Raw genomic sequence first — 12785 nt, 5'->3', positions numbered from 1 at the left:
ATGCTGTCTCCTCAAATGTTTCTTCTAGAATCCTCTCCATTTTCACTGAAGGCACTCCACATTTCTACTTGCACAGTCTGAAATTTGGGGTGTCCTCTTTGATTCCTCTTTCTCATAACCCAGATTTAATCCATAAAGCCCATCTTCAAAATATATCCAGAATCCAATCACTTCCTATTATTTACCCTGCTCACACCCCAGACAAAGCAAGCAACATCTCTAGCCTAGAACACGGCACTAGTTTCCTACAGTTTTCTCTACTGGCTGCTCGCTCTTCAACTCTTGATTCTGCACAGCAGCAGACTGATGCTTCTAAAGAGAAGTCACACTAGATTGATCTTTTGTTCAAAACCGTCTCGCAACTCCACACCTTACTTAGAGAAAAGTCAAAACCTTCCAATATCCTCAAGGCTTACATACCTGGGTGAGACCTCATCTCTCATCTCAATTACTCTCCGCTCCAGCCACACTGGTCCCCTTATCTTTCTTTAACACACACGCTCCTGCCCTAGTGCATTTGCACTGGAGGTTCCCATCCCTGGATACAACTTCCCCCAGACATCCTCATGGACAATTCCTTCATGTCCTTCAAGTCTTTACTCAAGGTCACCTTCCCAATGAGGCCCTCACTGACCACCCTAGTAAAACAGCCATCTTCCCTGTCCCCACACACTTATACCCTGGGTCACCTTCCTGAAAACACAACTTCTAACATAAACACTTCCCTTATTTACTATGCTTATAGCGTACAGTCTGCCCCTCACCACGAGAACACATGCTCCATAAGGCTGGCAATTTTTGCTTGTTTTTAGTTCACTGAGGTTTCCTAGATGCAAAATTAGCTTGTCATATATCTGGCAAATAACAATTCTCTGTTGAATGAATGATCAGTGTAAAGTACCTCCCTATTTTGGAGACAGTATCTTTATTAATGTAACCTCTGGTCACATGCTGTTTTGTGGCAGCTACAGCACAACGTCCACTCACACTGACATCAATGCCACTTACACTTTTGTCTCCTCCCTCCCTCCCACAGCCACCCTCCTGCACACTACAGACGCAAGCAATTATATTTCTCACTTCAGAAAGCACAGTCCTAGGCTAATGAGTCTTATTTTCCAACCAACTGTGAATCTAAAGTAGACTCAACTTTATAAATCCATGAGTTTGGCTCTGAGCCAGCACTAGGATGACTAGAGCTGAGGGCAGAGATAGGGGGCAGGCTGCAGAGCAGACAGAAACCCAACAGGAATTTATTTAAGATGAGAAACTATCGAATCTTTCCTCTCTAATAATTCTAGAATCTGGTTCTTTAAAAAGGAGGAAAAGATGGAAAGAACAATCCAGGAAACAGCCCTAGAAGGAGGGCAAGAGCTGGATGAGTCCAAAAATTCATCTCTCGATATCACATACTCTCCTGTGTGCAGGGACCCCCTGGGACTTGTGGGGACAATGACAGGCCAAACGACTCCTGCTGCTGTCACAGATGGGGGACACCCAGAGGAGAATGAGAGCGGAAGTTGAAACATGAAAATAAACAGGCATGATCTACAAAAAACCCCAAAGAAACAAAATATAAACACATAAAAGATGGGAGTGGAGGGCCTGACCCAGGCCTGAGCCTATGCTGACCTGGCCACATGAAGCCCTCGCTGCCCATGGTCCTGAAGACATGACAAGGCCCAGGTGATATCCAAGTCCCTGTAATCACAGGTCCTGGTGGAACAAGGTTCTATAGAGGGGAGGAGAACAAAGGAGCAGAGACATGACCCAGCCAAGGAGTGACCACATCAAAGCGCACGATGCACTGAACATCAACTGGGCACAGGCCCCGTCCACACTCGGCTGTTCACAACCTTCTCCTGCCCCCACCTGCAACAGACTGAGCAGAGCAAGCACACGAATTCTGAAAGGTTCTCAGTGTTTCCATTTATTATCTCTCTTTAGGAATCTTCTCCTTTAATTCACACATCAATCTCTTAGACAAGAATTAGAAAAAACAAATTCATATCTGGCTTCATATTTTCAATAAGGAAGCAAATCATTACTACTCAGTGCAACATGAAGTAAAGACAGGGATGGAGATGGCCCAGCTGCACCTCTGCTGGAACAGGAAGGTCAATCAGGGAAAGAACACAGGTCAGTGAAGGGAGGGAGTCATGGTGGACAGGCGGTGGGCTAGTCTCTCCATCTTCTCACATTATGCTAATAGGAACACTTACACATTCTGATGCCAGTTGCAGAAAGAGCAGTCAAGGATTCTTATGTCACAAGAGGTGTGAATAAACCTTGCATCACTCAGTCTCCCACAAGGCAGCTGTCTCAGACTGTGAAAGAAAAAACTCATGAACAAATTCAGGTCAGTCACATAAGTGTTGACATCCTCAAGCCCACCGCATTCTCAACATGTCCCAATCAAAGAATTTCCATAATCCAGTCATGTCCCCTCTCCTCAACACCCCTCCCACTTTGGGCCTCCATTGTCTCACCTTTAGGATCCACGAGAGATGCATCAGAGCCCTGGGCACTGTCGCTGCCTGGGGTAGAACAAAACAGGACGTGGTCAGAGCCCATAGGAGATGAGACTAAAGGAGGAACTATGGGGTGGGTGAGCTCCCCCATGGCTCCGCCTACACTATCACAAGGATCTCAGGATCAACCTCCACTCAAACTTACTTGTAGCCTGAGCATAACTCCCTCTTTTTTCACCTGTGGGAAGATAACAGAGAGAAGGCTGGATCATGAGATACTAGGGGAAACCCCTAGTCCTGAACTATAGGGAAGTTTCCAGAAATCTGACTGAAGACCCAGGGCAGGATGGGGAAACATGAAAAAAGGAGACATATGGGAACCGGACCAACTGCCCTCCTGGAGCTCTGTCCTCAGCAGGGATTTTCCCCTGTAATTTTGACTCCTGGGAATCAGGTCCCCAGCACCAGAATTATCAAGGTGAAAAAAATCTGTCTTTTCATTTTCACAAGGGCTTTACAATAGAGTGTTAGCAACCAGCTCCAGAGTGGTGAGTACATGTGTGTGTGGATGGGACTTCCCATTAATGAGGCAGGACAAACTTCTACCTGGGCTTGAAACCCCCCAGTGGGACAAGAAAACTCAGACCACATCCCTTCCCTACCTGGGTGCTTCTTCCTCCACATCACAGCTCCAGCCACCACAGCTCCAGTGACCAAAGCCCCAAGGAGAACCAGGCCAACAATGATGCCCACGGTGGGGATGGTAGGCTGAGGAGGCGGCTCTAGGAAGGGAAGGGAAGGTGAGGGACTCTGACCTCAGGCTCACGTCCTGACCTTGCTGAAGGTGTCCAAAAGGGCTTCGGTTTTCCCTGAGAAGAGGCAACTCTCCCATCTCCCTCCTCACCCCATCTCAGGGTGACCGGCTCAGGCAGCCCCTCGTGCTGCACATGGCATGTGTATCTCTGCTCCTCTCCAGAAGGTACCACCACAGCTGCCCACTTCTGGAAGGTCCTGTCCCCTGCAGGCCTGGTCTCCACAAACTCCATGTCCTGGGTCAGGTCCTCCCCATCACGCTGCCAGGTCAGGGTGATCTCTGCAGGGTAGAAGCCCAGGGCCCAGCACCTCAAGGTGACCTCATGGTCAGATATGGAGTGGTGGGTCACATGACTCTTTGGGGGTTCTGAGGAGGAAGAATCAGAAATTTCACACTTTTGGTTACCTCCATGGGCCACTAAAGGAGCTCTCATATGATCATCCTGAGAATGGACAGGACAATTGGTTTAGCAGGAGGAAGCACACAACTCAGACATCAGCCTGGATTTGGGGATCTAGTACAATCTCTTATTTCTTGGAAAGTTCTAGAATCAGGGTGAAAGCCCAGGGTAGGAAGCTCCAGGTCTCTAAAGAGGAGAACACAGACTCTGGTCCTGACCTGGTGGAGGGTGAATGACTCAGAAAAGCTGGAGTCAGACCCGCAAAGATGTTCTCAGGCCGAGAACAAGGCCTTGAGAGAGGAAGTCATGGTTCACAAGATGGCTGCCAGGGTCAAAGGGAACCAACCATAAGAGATTTCAGGGATGGTGTCCCCTCCTATTCTTTAAGAAACTGTACTCCTTAACTGTCCTTTAGAGAAGGGTGGGCCCTCTGCGCAAGTCATTAGTACAGAATAGGAAAACCTGGGTGGATTCCTCCCTCTCCCGAGGGGCGGGATTCTGACACTGATCCCGTTTCCCTCCCCTCTCTGTGGGATGCCAGCCCCAGCCCGAGGGGAGATCTGGAAGCCCCGCAGCCCCTCGTACCTGCGCGCTGCAGCGTCTCCTTCCCGTTCTCCAGGTATCTGAGGAGCCACTCCACGCAGGTGCCCTCCAGGTAGTTCCTCCTCTGCTCCGCCTCACCGGCCGCCTCCCACTTGCGCCGGGTGATCTGAGCCGCCGTGTCCGCCGCGGTCCAGGAGCGCAGGTCCTCGTTCAGGGCGATGTAATCGGCGCCGTCGTAGGCGAACTGTTTATACCCGAGGAGGAGGCGCCCGTCGGGCCCCAAGTGGCAGCCAGACACCTTCTGGAGGGTGTGAGACCCTGACCCCGCCCCGCGGTCAGCCCCGCCCACTCGGCCCCGCCCTCGATCCAACCCTACCCAACGGGATCCCCAGTGATTAAACCTAAACTGAAAAATCCCCGCCGTCTCTCCCGGGTCGGGGGGCCGGGCGGGTCCCTCAGCCTCGGGGTGAATCTCAGACGCCGAGACTCGGGGAGACCCCGGCCCTTCCGTGGGGGGTCGTGACCTGGACTCGGGCCGTGTCGCTCACCAGCCTCGCTCTGGTTGTAGTAGCCGCGCAGGATACTCAAATTGTCTCGGAAACCCTGTGCGTGGTCCTTGGCCTTCCGCGTCTCTTCCTCCCAATACTGCGCCCCCTCCTGCTCCATCCACGGCGCCCGCGGCTCCATCCTCGGACTCGCGGCGTCGCTGTCGAACCGCACGAACTGCGTGTCGTCCACGTAGCCGACGGCGATGAAGCGGGGCTCCCCGCGGCCGGGCCGGGACACGGCGGTAGAAATGCCTCAGGGAGTGGGAGCCTGGGGGCGGGGAGGGGCTGAGACCCGGCCCGACCCTCCTCCCGGCGCGGGTCCCGGGTCCCAGAGTGATGGGGCCGGGAGGGGGGACGGGACGCGTGGGTCGTGAGACGGAAAAGAGGCAGTGGGAGACCCGAGTGGGTGACAGGAGGGGGCAGGAGAAAGGAAGGGTCGGGGCGGGGCCGAGGAGGGGCAGGGGGTCTGGGCAGGTGTCCGCGGAGACGCGCCTTCCCTGGGGGATCCTGCGCCCCCGCCGTGCGGTCCCCTCGCGCCACCGCCCGCAGAGGCCGTTTCCTCCCGACCCCGCGCTCACCCGCCCAGGTCTCGGTCAGGGCCAGGGTCCCCGAGAGCAGCAGGAGGGAGATTGGGGGCATCATGACCCTCTCTCTTCCTTGGGGTCTGGGGAGAAGCTGAGTCCCGGCGGGTCAGTGGAGACTTTATAACCGGGAACCGAGGAGACGCTGATTGGCTGCTCTAGAAACCGGACGCGCAATGGGAGTGAGAACCGGGGCCGCGTCATGAGTCTCCAGGCAGGAGGACCTGACAGGTTGTGAGAGGGAGAAGTGAAACTCAGGGCGATGAGGGCTCCCCAACACCGAGCTTCCCCGCCCCAGACCCTGAGAGCCACACCTGGGGACCTGAGACTTTGCCCTGACCCCTCTCCTCCTGCACCGAGAGCTCTTTGTCACACTGTCTCTCTGAGGCCTGGTGCAGGGACTGTTTGAGTCAGCGCTTCTCAAGTATTTTGGTTTCAGGAAATCTATAGTCTTACTAATTAGAGAGGACCCCAAGGATAATTTTATGTTGGTTATATCTGTCAATATTTACCATGTTAGGAATAAAAAAGTTTTTAAAAGGTTTTATTAATTTGTTTAGAATAATATTCATAACCCGTTGCAAGTTGACAGAAATAATGCTTTTATGAAAAATAACTATTTCCCCAAACAAACAAGGTAGTGAGAAGAGTGAATGTTTTTACATTTTACGTTTTTGCAAGTCTCTTTTTCGTCTGTCTCATTAGAAGACCACTGGATTTTCATATTTTCTCTGCATTTAATCTGTTATTTTGGTTGAAGTATATGAAAAAATACAAATACAGCCTCACACAAATATGAAGGAGTACTATTTTTACTAACTTTTTCAGATAATTGTGAATATTCAACTTTGATACTAAAATAAAACTACACAAGTGGTAGTTTCTCAATGGTTATTTGCAAAGTGGAACCTGAGACAATATCATTGACTATTTCCTATTCTGGTACATTAAAATCCACAGACCTATTTTGCCTATTGAATGGTTTTTGTAGTAATATATGATTTTTTCAAGTAATACAATGTTTCACTAAGTTATAGAGATCTTCCCATGTTGATACATTTTACTACAAATTATCAAAATACCACATTTGTTAATATTACCACAGACCTCAGCAGAAAAGTTTGTCAGTACTGGGAAGCTGTCAAGCTTACCTGGTGGAACACAAGTTTTCCAAAATTCAAATTTTCTCTTGAGAGCTTATGTTTTATCAAGGCAATAAGTACTGTCAGTTGTCAATTGTCAGTTGATTTTCTTTAAGGGAGAAGCTCATGTTCATTTTGACAAAGTGTGTGCCAATTAACCAAGTCTAAATAATCATAGTTTCTTTCATTCATTCTTTCAAGTAAAAATGATATGCCATAGAAAAGAGGCTAGCGCAGGTCACACAAATTATTTTCCTTGAGACATAGTACTTGGGAATGTAGCAGAAGTGCTTTATGTGTACTTCCCACGTCATCATGTAAGATATTTTTAAAATGTGGATTTAAGGATAATGATTTGGTCAAGATAATAATTTTTAATGCTTCAATCAGGATGTTTTAAAGTATATGTTTTTTTTTTCTTTTTTTCTTGCCAAGTAAGTGGTGGTGAAGATAACTACTGTTGCAGTTTGGTACCACAGCCTCCATTTTTACTAAGTTGTACCTCAGTGCAAATGTCAACATAGTGAAAAGGCAAATGATGTCTAGTAATATTATCAAAATAGTTTGACCTTATGGATCCCGTGGAAAGGTCTCAGTGACTTCAAGGATTTCACAGACCACACTTTGAGAACTGCTGTTCTGAATAAACCAGGGAGAGTCTCCCAATTAGTCCCCACCTTGCCTCCTCTTCATTTCCCAGAATCCCTCTCCCTGAGTTGGAATCCCTGTCTCCCAAAACTTAGCTTAGAGCATTGCCCCTGGTCTCCTCTAGAAGAGAACTTGCCACCTGGAAATTTGATGCCAGAGAGTGTTCTCAGTCTGAGAAAGGAGGTGGAGGGACAGGTGTTTCCCTTTGGAACTGGGAACAGTTTGTTCCTGAAGGCACTAGAACCACTGATAACATATTTTGGTTTTGTTATACACCAGCTGAATATATATTCATATCTCAGACATAAATCTGATGTATCTCTAAGAGAAATAATATTGGCCCTTTCATTTTACATGGGTCTAATGCATCTGATGAGGCCCACAAAGTATGAAGAGCAGTACTGTCCAATAGAATGTTCTGTGATGAAGGAATTGTTTTATATTTGCACTTTCCAATGTTGTAGCCAGTAGCTACATGTGGCTATTGAGTGCTTGAAATGTGGCTATTGTGTTGAGCAGTTGAATTTTTAATTTTATTTACTGTAAATTTAAATATCCATATGTGGCTAGTAGCTACCATATTGGACAGTGCATATTTAGAATAGTCTTAGTTTTTGGTCCCCTCCCCCAAAAATGATACTGTGTGATTCATAGGTACAGTAAAGTGACTTTCATATAGAAGTCATGGATTTGTCCATGTGGGTCTTAGACATATCCTTAAAATATAGCATGCCCAAGAAGTCTAATTAATATGTATTTTAACAACTAGAGTGTACAGACATCAACCAAAACATGATTTATCACCTGAAGTTCATAAGGGTTCAAAAATGCCCATCACTGGAGCTAATCCTTGTATATATCACATTGGGACTCTTGGTGTTGTTTTCATTAACCTGGTGAACATAAGCAGGGACATAAGTCTTCACTTAGCCCAAGAGAAAGCATTTATTGAACACAACGTATATTAAATACCTTGTAGGCCCTGTGGGCATACTTGTAAAATTTTAGAGATGATTTAAACTTTAGAATTCCACCTCCTTAGAATTCTTTATCTATTGCTCCTCCCATACTTTCCCCAAAAGTAAAAAATTCTATTTCCCTTCGCCTTTGGACCCCTCTCCTAGGTGAAAATATACATTAAATTTTTACAAGTGTGGAATGAAGAATTCTCTAAGCATGACCCAAAGATGAAAAACCATAAAGAAAAACATAAAACTTCTCTATGTCAACCACACACTCACAAAGATACAAACACATGCCTGTAATCAAACTCAAAGACACATAAAAATCTTTGAGAGACAAAAGGGTAAAAACATGCCTCAGGGTTCTTCAGCCAAAGGCCACCAGGAGCACACCTGTGGGCAAACAAACTGGGTTTATTATTCGTTGCTGTGAGGCAGAACACACACCACTGGGGACCACAGGGTGTCTTAGTGTGAAGGTGTTAGAACATATATAAGATTTAAGCTTTGGTTGGGTGATTTTTGGGAGGGTCAGTGGAGGCAGGGGCTCACTCTAGATTAGGTGTTGTCAGGAAGTGGGAGCAATTCTATGACTGGGCATCTCAATAAATCTTGTCAGTAGACAGGACCGACTAGAGCAAGGATAAAGCTGTAATTGGAAAGAAGCAGTGGTCGCTCATATGAGCCAGCACAGGGAGATGTTTGGTATTTTGTGAGTTGCATAGTGCCTTGTTTTTGTGTGTGCTTAGACAAAGTGATGTAGTCGGCTTGTTTTGTCTCACTTTGTCATGGTCTCAGAGTGTCCTTGTTTGATGTGGATGTTCTGTGAGGTGACTTCTGTCCAACAGAATGACATGCCAAGTGGTGAGCACCGGGCCAGCTTCTGACAACACTGAGGCCTCAGTGTAAGTGTCAGACCTGTTCCCGATGTTGGGGCTGCTTTTTCTTCTTTCTAAATTCAATATTTTAAAATAACTGAAATTCAATAAAAAAATAAAGAGTATTAGAAAACAATTTGGAAAAGAAGAAATGACAGTGCCAAACAAATATATTAGTGATAAATAAATGTAAACAAAAATGAGAAAGTGAATAAGAAATGAGAATTAAAATTAAAATCTATCAGCTTGGCAAAGATGAAAGTAAATGATGAGAGTATTTACCAGAGTGTAGGGAAAATATACTGTTGTAAAGATTGATGCTATTGAAAACTGATAGCAAATCTCTAAAGGGCCCTTTTGAAGAATGTCTCAACAGTTTAAATGTGCTTACCTTTTTTTTTTTTTTGAGGAAGATCAGCCCTGATCTAACATCCATGCCAATCCTCCTCTTTTTGCTGAGGAAGACCGGCCCAGAGCTAACATCTGTTGCCAATCCTCCTCCTTTTTTTTTCCCCCCTTTTTCTCCCCAAAGCTCCAGTAGATAGCTGTATGTCATAGTTGCACATCCTGCTAGTTGCTATATGTGGGACGCCGCCTCAGCATTGCCGGACAAGCGGTGCATCGGTGTACACCCAGATCTGAACCTGGGCCGCCAGTAGCGGAACGCCCGCACTTAACTGCTAAGCCACGGGGTCGGCCCCTGTGCTTACATTTTGATGTAGAAATTTCTTATTTAGGAATTTATTCTAAGAAGATAATCATGCATGTTCTCAAAAATATGTATTCAAGGATGCTTGTTGAATTATGGTTTATAAAAGCAATGAATGAAACTTATCTAAGTGATGTAATGAGTATAATGATGGCAGCTATGAAAAGAGGAACACTCAATATGTCTCAGGCAATGATGCCGTGGTTTACATAGAGGGTCAAATTTAATTCTCAAAGCAAACCCATGAGGCACCAACATGTGATCCCTTTGTACAGACAGGGAAAGGGAGACTCAGAGAGGTTTAGGAGGTGCTGGAGCCAGGGTTGAACCCAGGGATTTTCTCTCAGAGCTTTGTTGACTCGTCTTCCATTGGTTCCCTGTCCAATGTTGGTGGCAGGATGGCTCTGCACTCCATGCAAATGAACTGTTTCAATGTTACAGAACATTTTATGACAGGAGGCGACTAGGCTCAGAGCTCAGAAGGACACCAAGGGACAGTGTGAATTAACTGCCCAAACCACAGTAAAGTCCATCATCCAGCATGAATTTCGAGGCCTCCAGTGGATCAGGATCAGCTAGACTCTGGAGATAGAGTGAAGAGTAAAATAAGACCCTGATGACGTGGAGCTTGAGTTGTCATGGGAGATGGACATATAGCAGAAATGACAAAGATAAATGAAATCACTATTGAGCCAAGTGCTGTGAGGAAAAAGTTCATGATGTCAGGAAAGCAGATACCCAGGTGACCTAACAGGTCCCCTATGACTATTATCAATAATATGTAATAGATGTAAAGATATATGACATATGAAACAAAAACAGAACTTTATAAATTATATACAATCATAGAACAAGAAAGTGCCCTTGGAAATTAAAAATATCACCATAGAAATGAATAATTCTGCAGATGAACTGGAAGATTAAAGTCATACTCCCACTAAGTAGCACAGATGGAAAAGTCATACAAAGCAGGAGAGAAGACCTGTAAGAATATTAGTCTATCAATCAGGGGATTCCAACATGTTAATAACACCAGTTTCAGAAATAATGGAGAGTAGGAAATGATAAAAAAATTTCAAAAAAACTTCTCAGAGTTCACACGAAAAAATTTACATTTTGAATAGCCTAATCAGGTACTTACTACAGTAGGTGAGAACAGACCCACACCATGACAATCCCAGTGAATTTCATAAAGAGGGTGGAAAAGAAGAGACCTTGAAAACTTTAAGAGGTAGCGAACACAAGCCTGGTGCTAGTAGACATTGCAGCAATGCCTTCCAAATTCTGAGGAAAAAATATTCCAACATGGAGTTCTATACCAAGTCAAGATGTGAGTGAGGGCTGGGGCAGCCTAAAGACATTTCAGATTTTTAGGGTTTCAATGTTTTACTTTCCATGTTCCCTTTCTCAGTATACTACCAGGCATAGTGGGGAACAATAATGGAGAAAACCAAAAAAGGGGAAAAGTGAGATCCAGGCAACAAGGGAGCTAGAACAAGAGAGAGGCAAAAGGTTGCCCAGGTTGGGGTGAAGGAGATCCAGGATGTCAGCCCTGCCCCAGGTGTGCAGGGAACCAGTCGACGTGTGGCAGGACTGAGGGCTATGGGACAGGTGTCTTCACAAAGATGAAGTTGGTAGAATAACTGATGTGCTCAAATATGTTCATGAACATTTAGACTCTGGGCAGAGTAGTGGAATGATTTAGTAATGAATACAACAGAAACTAAGCAAATGAAGATGCAAGATATTTATTAACTCCAGGGAACGTAGAAAGTTGATTCAAGAAAGGAAAATAATCATATCTACTAAATGCTCAGTTGTGACTAATGTTTACATGGTCATAATAATGCAGACACTGCATATTGAACTAGTCAAAATTATAAAGTAATTATATTGGGAGGATGGGGGGTGTGTGAAAGAAGAGCCAATTCACTAAAGATGATGCATAAAATGAAAAACAAGGAGTATTAGAAGTATTCTGTTTATAGCACAGAAATAACAATTAGATAATCAGCTAAAAGAACTAAAACTAGTTGTCTCTGAGATTCAGGGGGAGGGAGCATCTGTCTTCATAACAAGCCTTGTAGAAGTATTGGACATTTTAAACTATGTGCAAATGAACATTTGGTAAAAACAAAAAGATGACACGGTAGGTGAGAGAATGGACTCAGGAATTGTCCTATAAGGAGTGTCATAGAAATGGAGCAGTAGTTGGAAGGAGACATGGGATTGAGTGGTGGATTTTTATGGGAGGATTTTGTTTCAATTTATTTAGTTGCTTTCTTTCTCTCTTTCTCTTTTCTCTTTCTCTCTTACTCTCTCTCTGTTACTCTCTCTCTCTCTCTCTCAATGGGAGATATTACAGCATGTTTGTATCCAGGACAGAATAAGCCAGTAGGAAGCAGGAAGTTGATGATGTAGGGGAGGGAGGGGACCTGATCCTGTGCCCAAGCTGAGAGGTGGCCTTAGACAGGAGCAGGACTATCCATCATCACTGCTGTGAAGGCAGAGGATACAAGTACAGATGTCTTGGTGTGGGGAGATGATGGTACAGTTCTCACCTGAGTCCTTCTTTCCTCTGAGTGGGAAAAGAGATAAACTCATCACCTTAGATTGGGGAGTGGGGAAGGAGTGCAAGGGTGAGGAGGGAGGAGAAAGTGAGAAACAGCCCCCTCAGGAGGAGTGAGAGTGAACTGCCTCAGGAAATGGCATCTGGAGAGAGCAGGGCTGGGGGCCACTGAGCTCTGTGCTCATCAACTTAGAAAGAGAGTTCCAGCACTGGGGCAGCAGCAGGAGGATATATACTAGACTAGGAGAAAATGCAACACAATATCTCCAAGTGTGAGGATTACAGTTATTTTTACTTTGTCATTTATAACTTTTAACATTTTATAATTTTCTACAGTGAATATACATTATAACATACATATTGTACATTATACATATACATCATAATCAGAATTTAAAAGCTTTGTTTAAATTTTAAAAGGGAAGCAGATGGGTAGGAAAGTCCAGAGCTCGGGGCACAGAGCTGGAAGTGCTGGGCTCCATGTCTGGGCAATGAACTTACAGAGCTTTTTCTCCATTTC

At 45.4% G+C, this 12785-nt stretch overlaps 1 protein-coding gene and 1 pseudogene across 2 annotated transcripts in view; both read right to left on the bottom strand.

Moving 5' to 3' along the window:
- LOC101398910 (class I histocompatibility antigen, Gogo-B*0103 alpha chain-like) overlaps positions 1–12785 on the bottom strand; it is a 334177-nt gene that overhangs the window by 190293 nt on the left and 131099 nt on the right. The gene's annotated exons all lie outside the window — the stretch shown is intronic.
- Positions 1048–5415, bottom strand: LOC101399194 (saoe class I histocompatibility antigen, A alpha chain-like; annotated as a pseudogene). Its single transcript, XR_015553909.1, has 7 exons — positions 4777–5415; positions 4271–4546; positions 3376–3651; positions 3134–3253; positions 2677–2709; positions 2490–2537; positions 1048–2327 (listed from the first exon to the last, which is right to left on the bottom strand). The product of XR_015553909.1 is annotated as a saoe class I histocompatibility antigen, A alpha chain-like (transcript).

The sequence above is a fragment of the Ceratotherium simum genome, chromosome 13, assembly GCF_057802395.1.
Source record: "Ceratotherium simum simum isolate JZ-2026a chromosome 13, ASM5780239v1, whole genome shotgun sequence".
NCBI lineage: Eukaryota > Metazoa > Chordata > Mammalia > Perissodactyla > Rhinocerotidae > Ceratotherium > Ceratotherium simum.
Note: the sequence above shows the minus strand (reverse complement) of the source record. Positions and strands in the feature narration are given on the sequence as shown.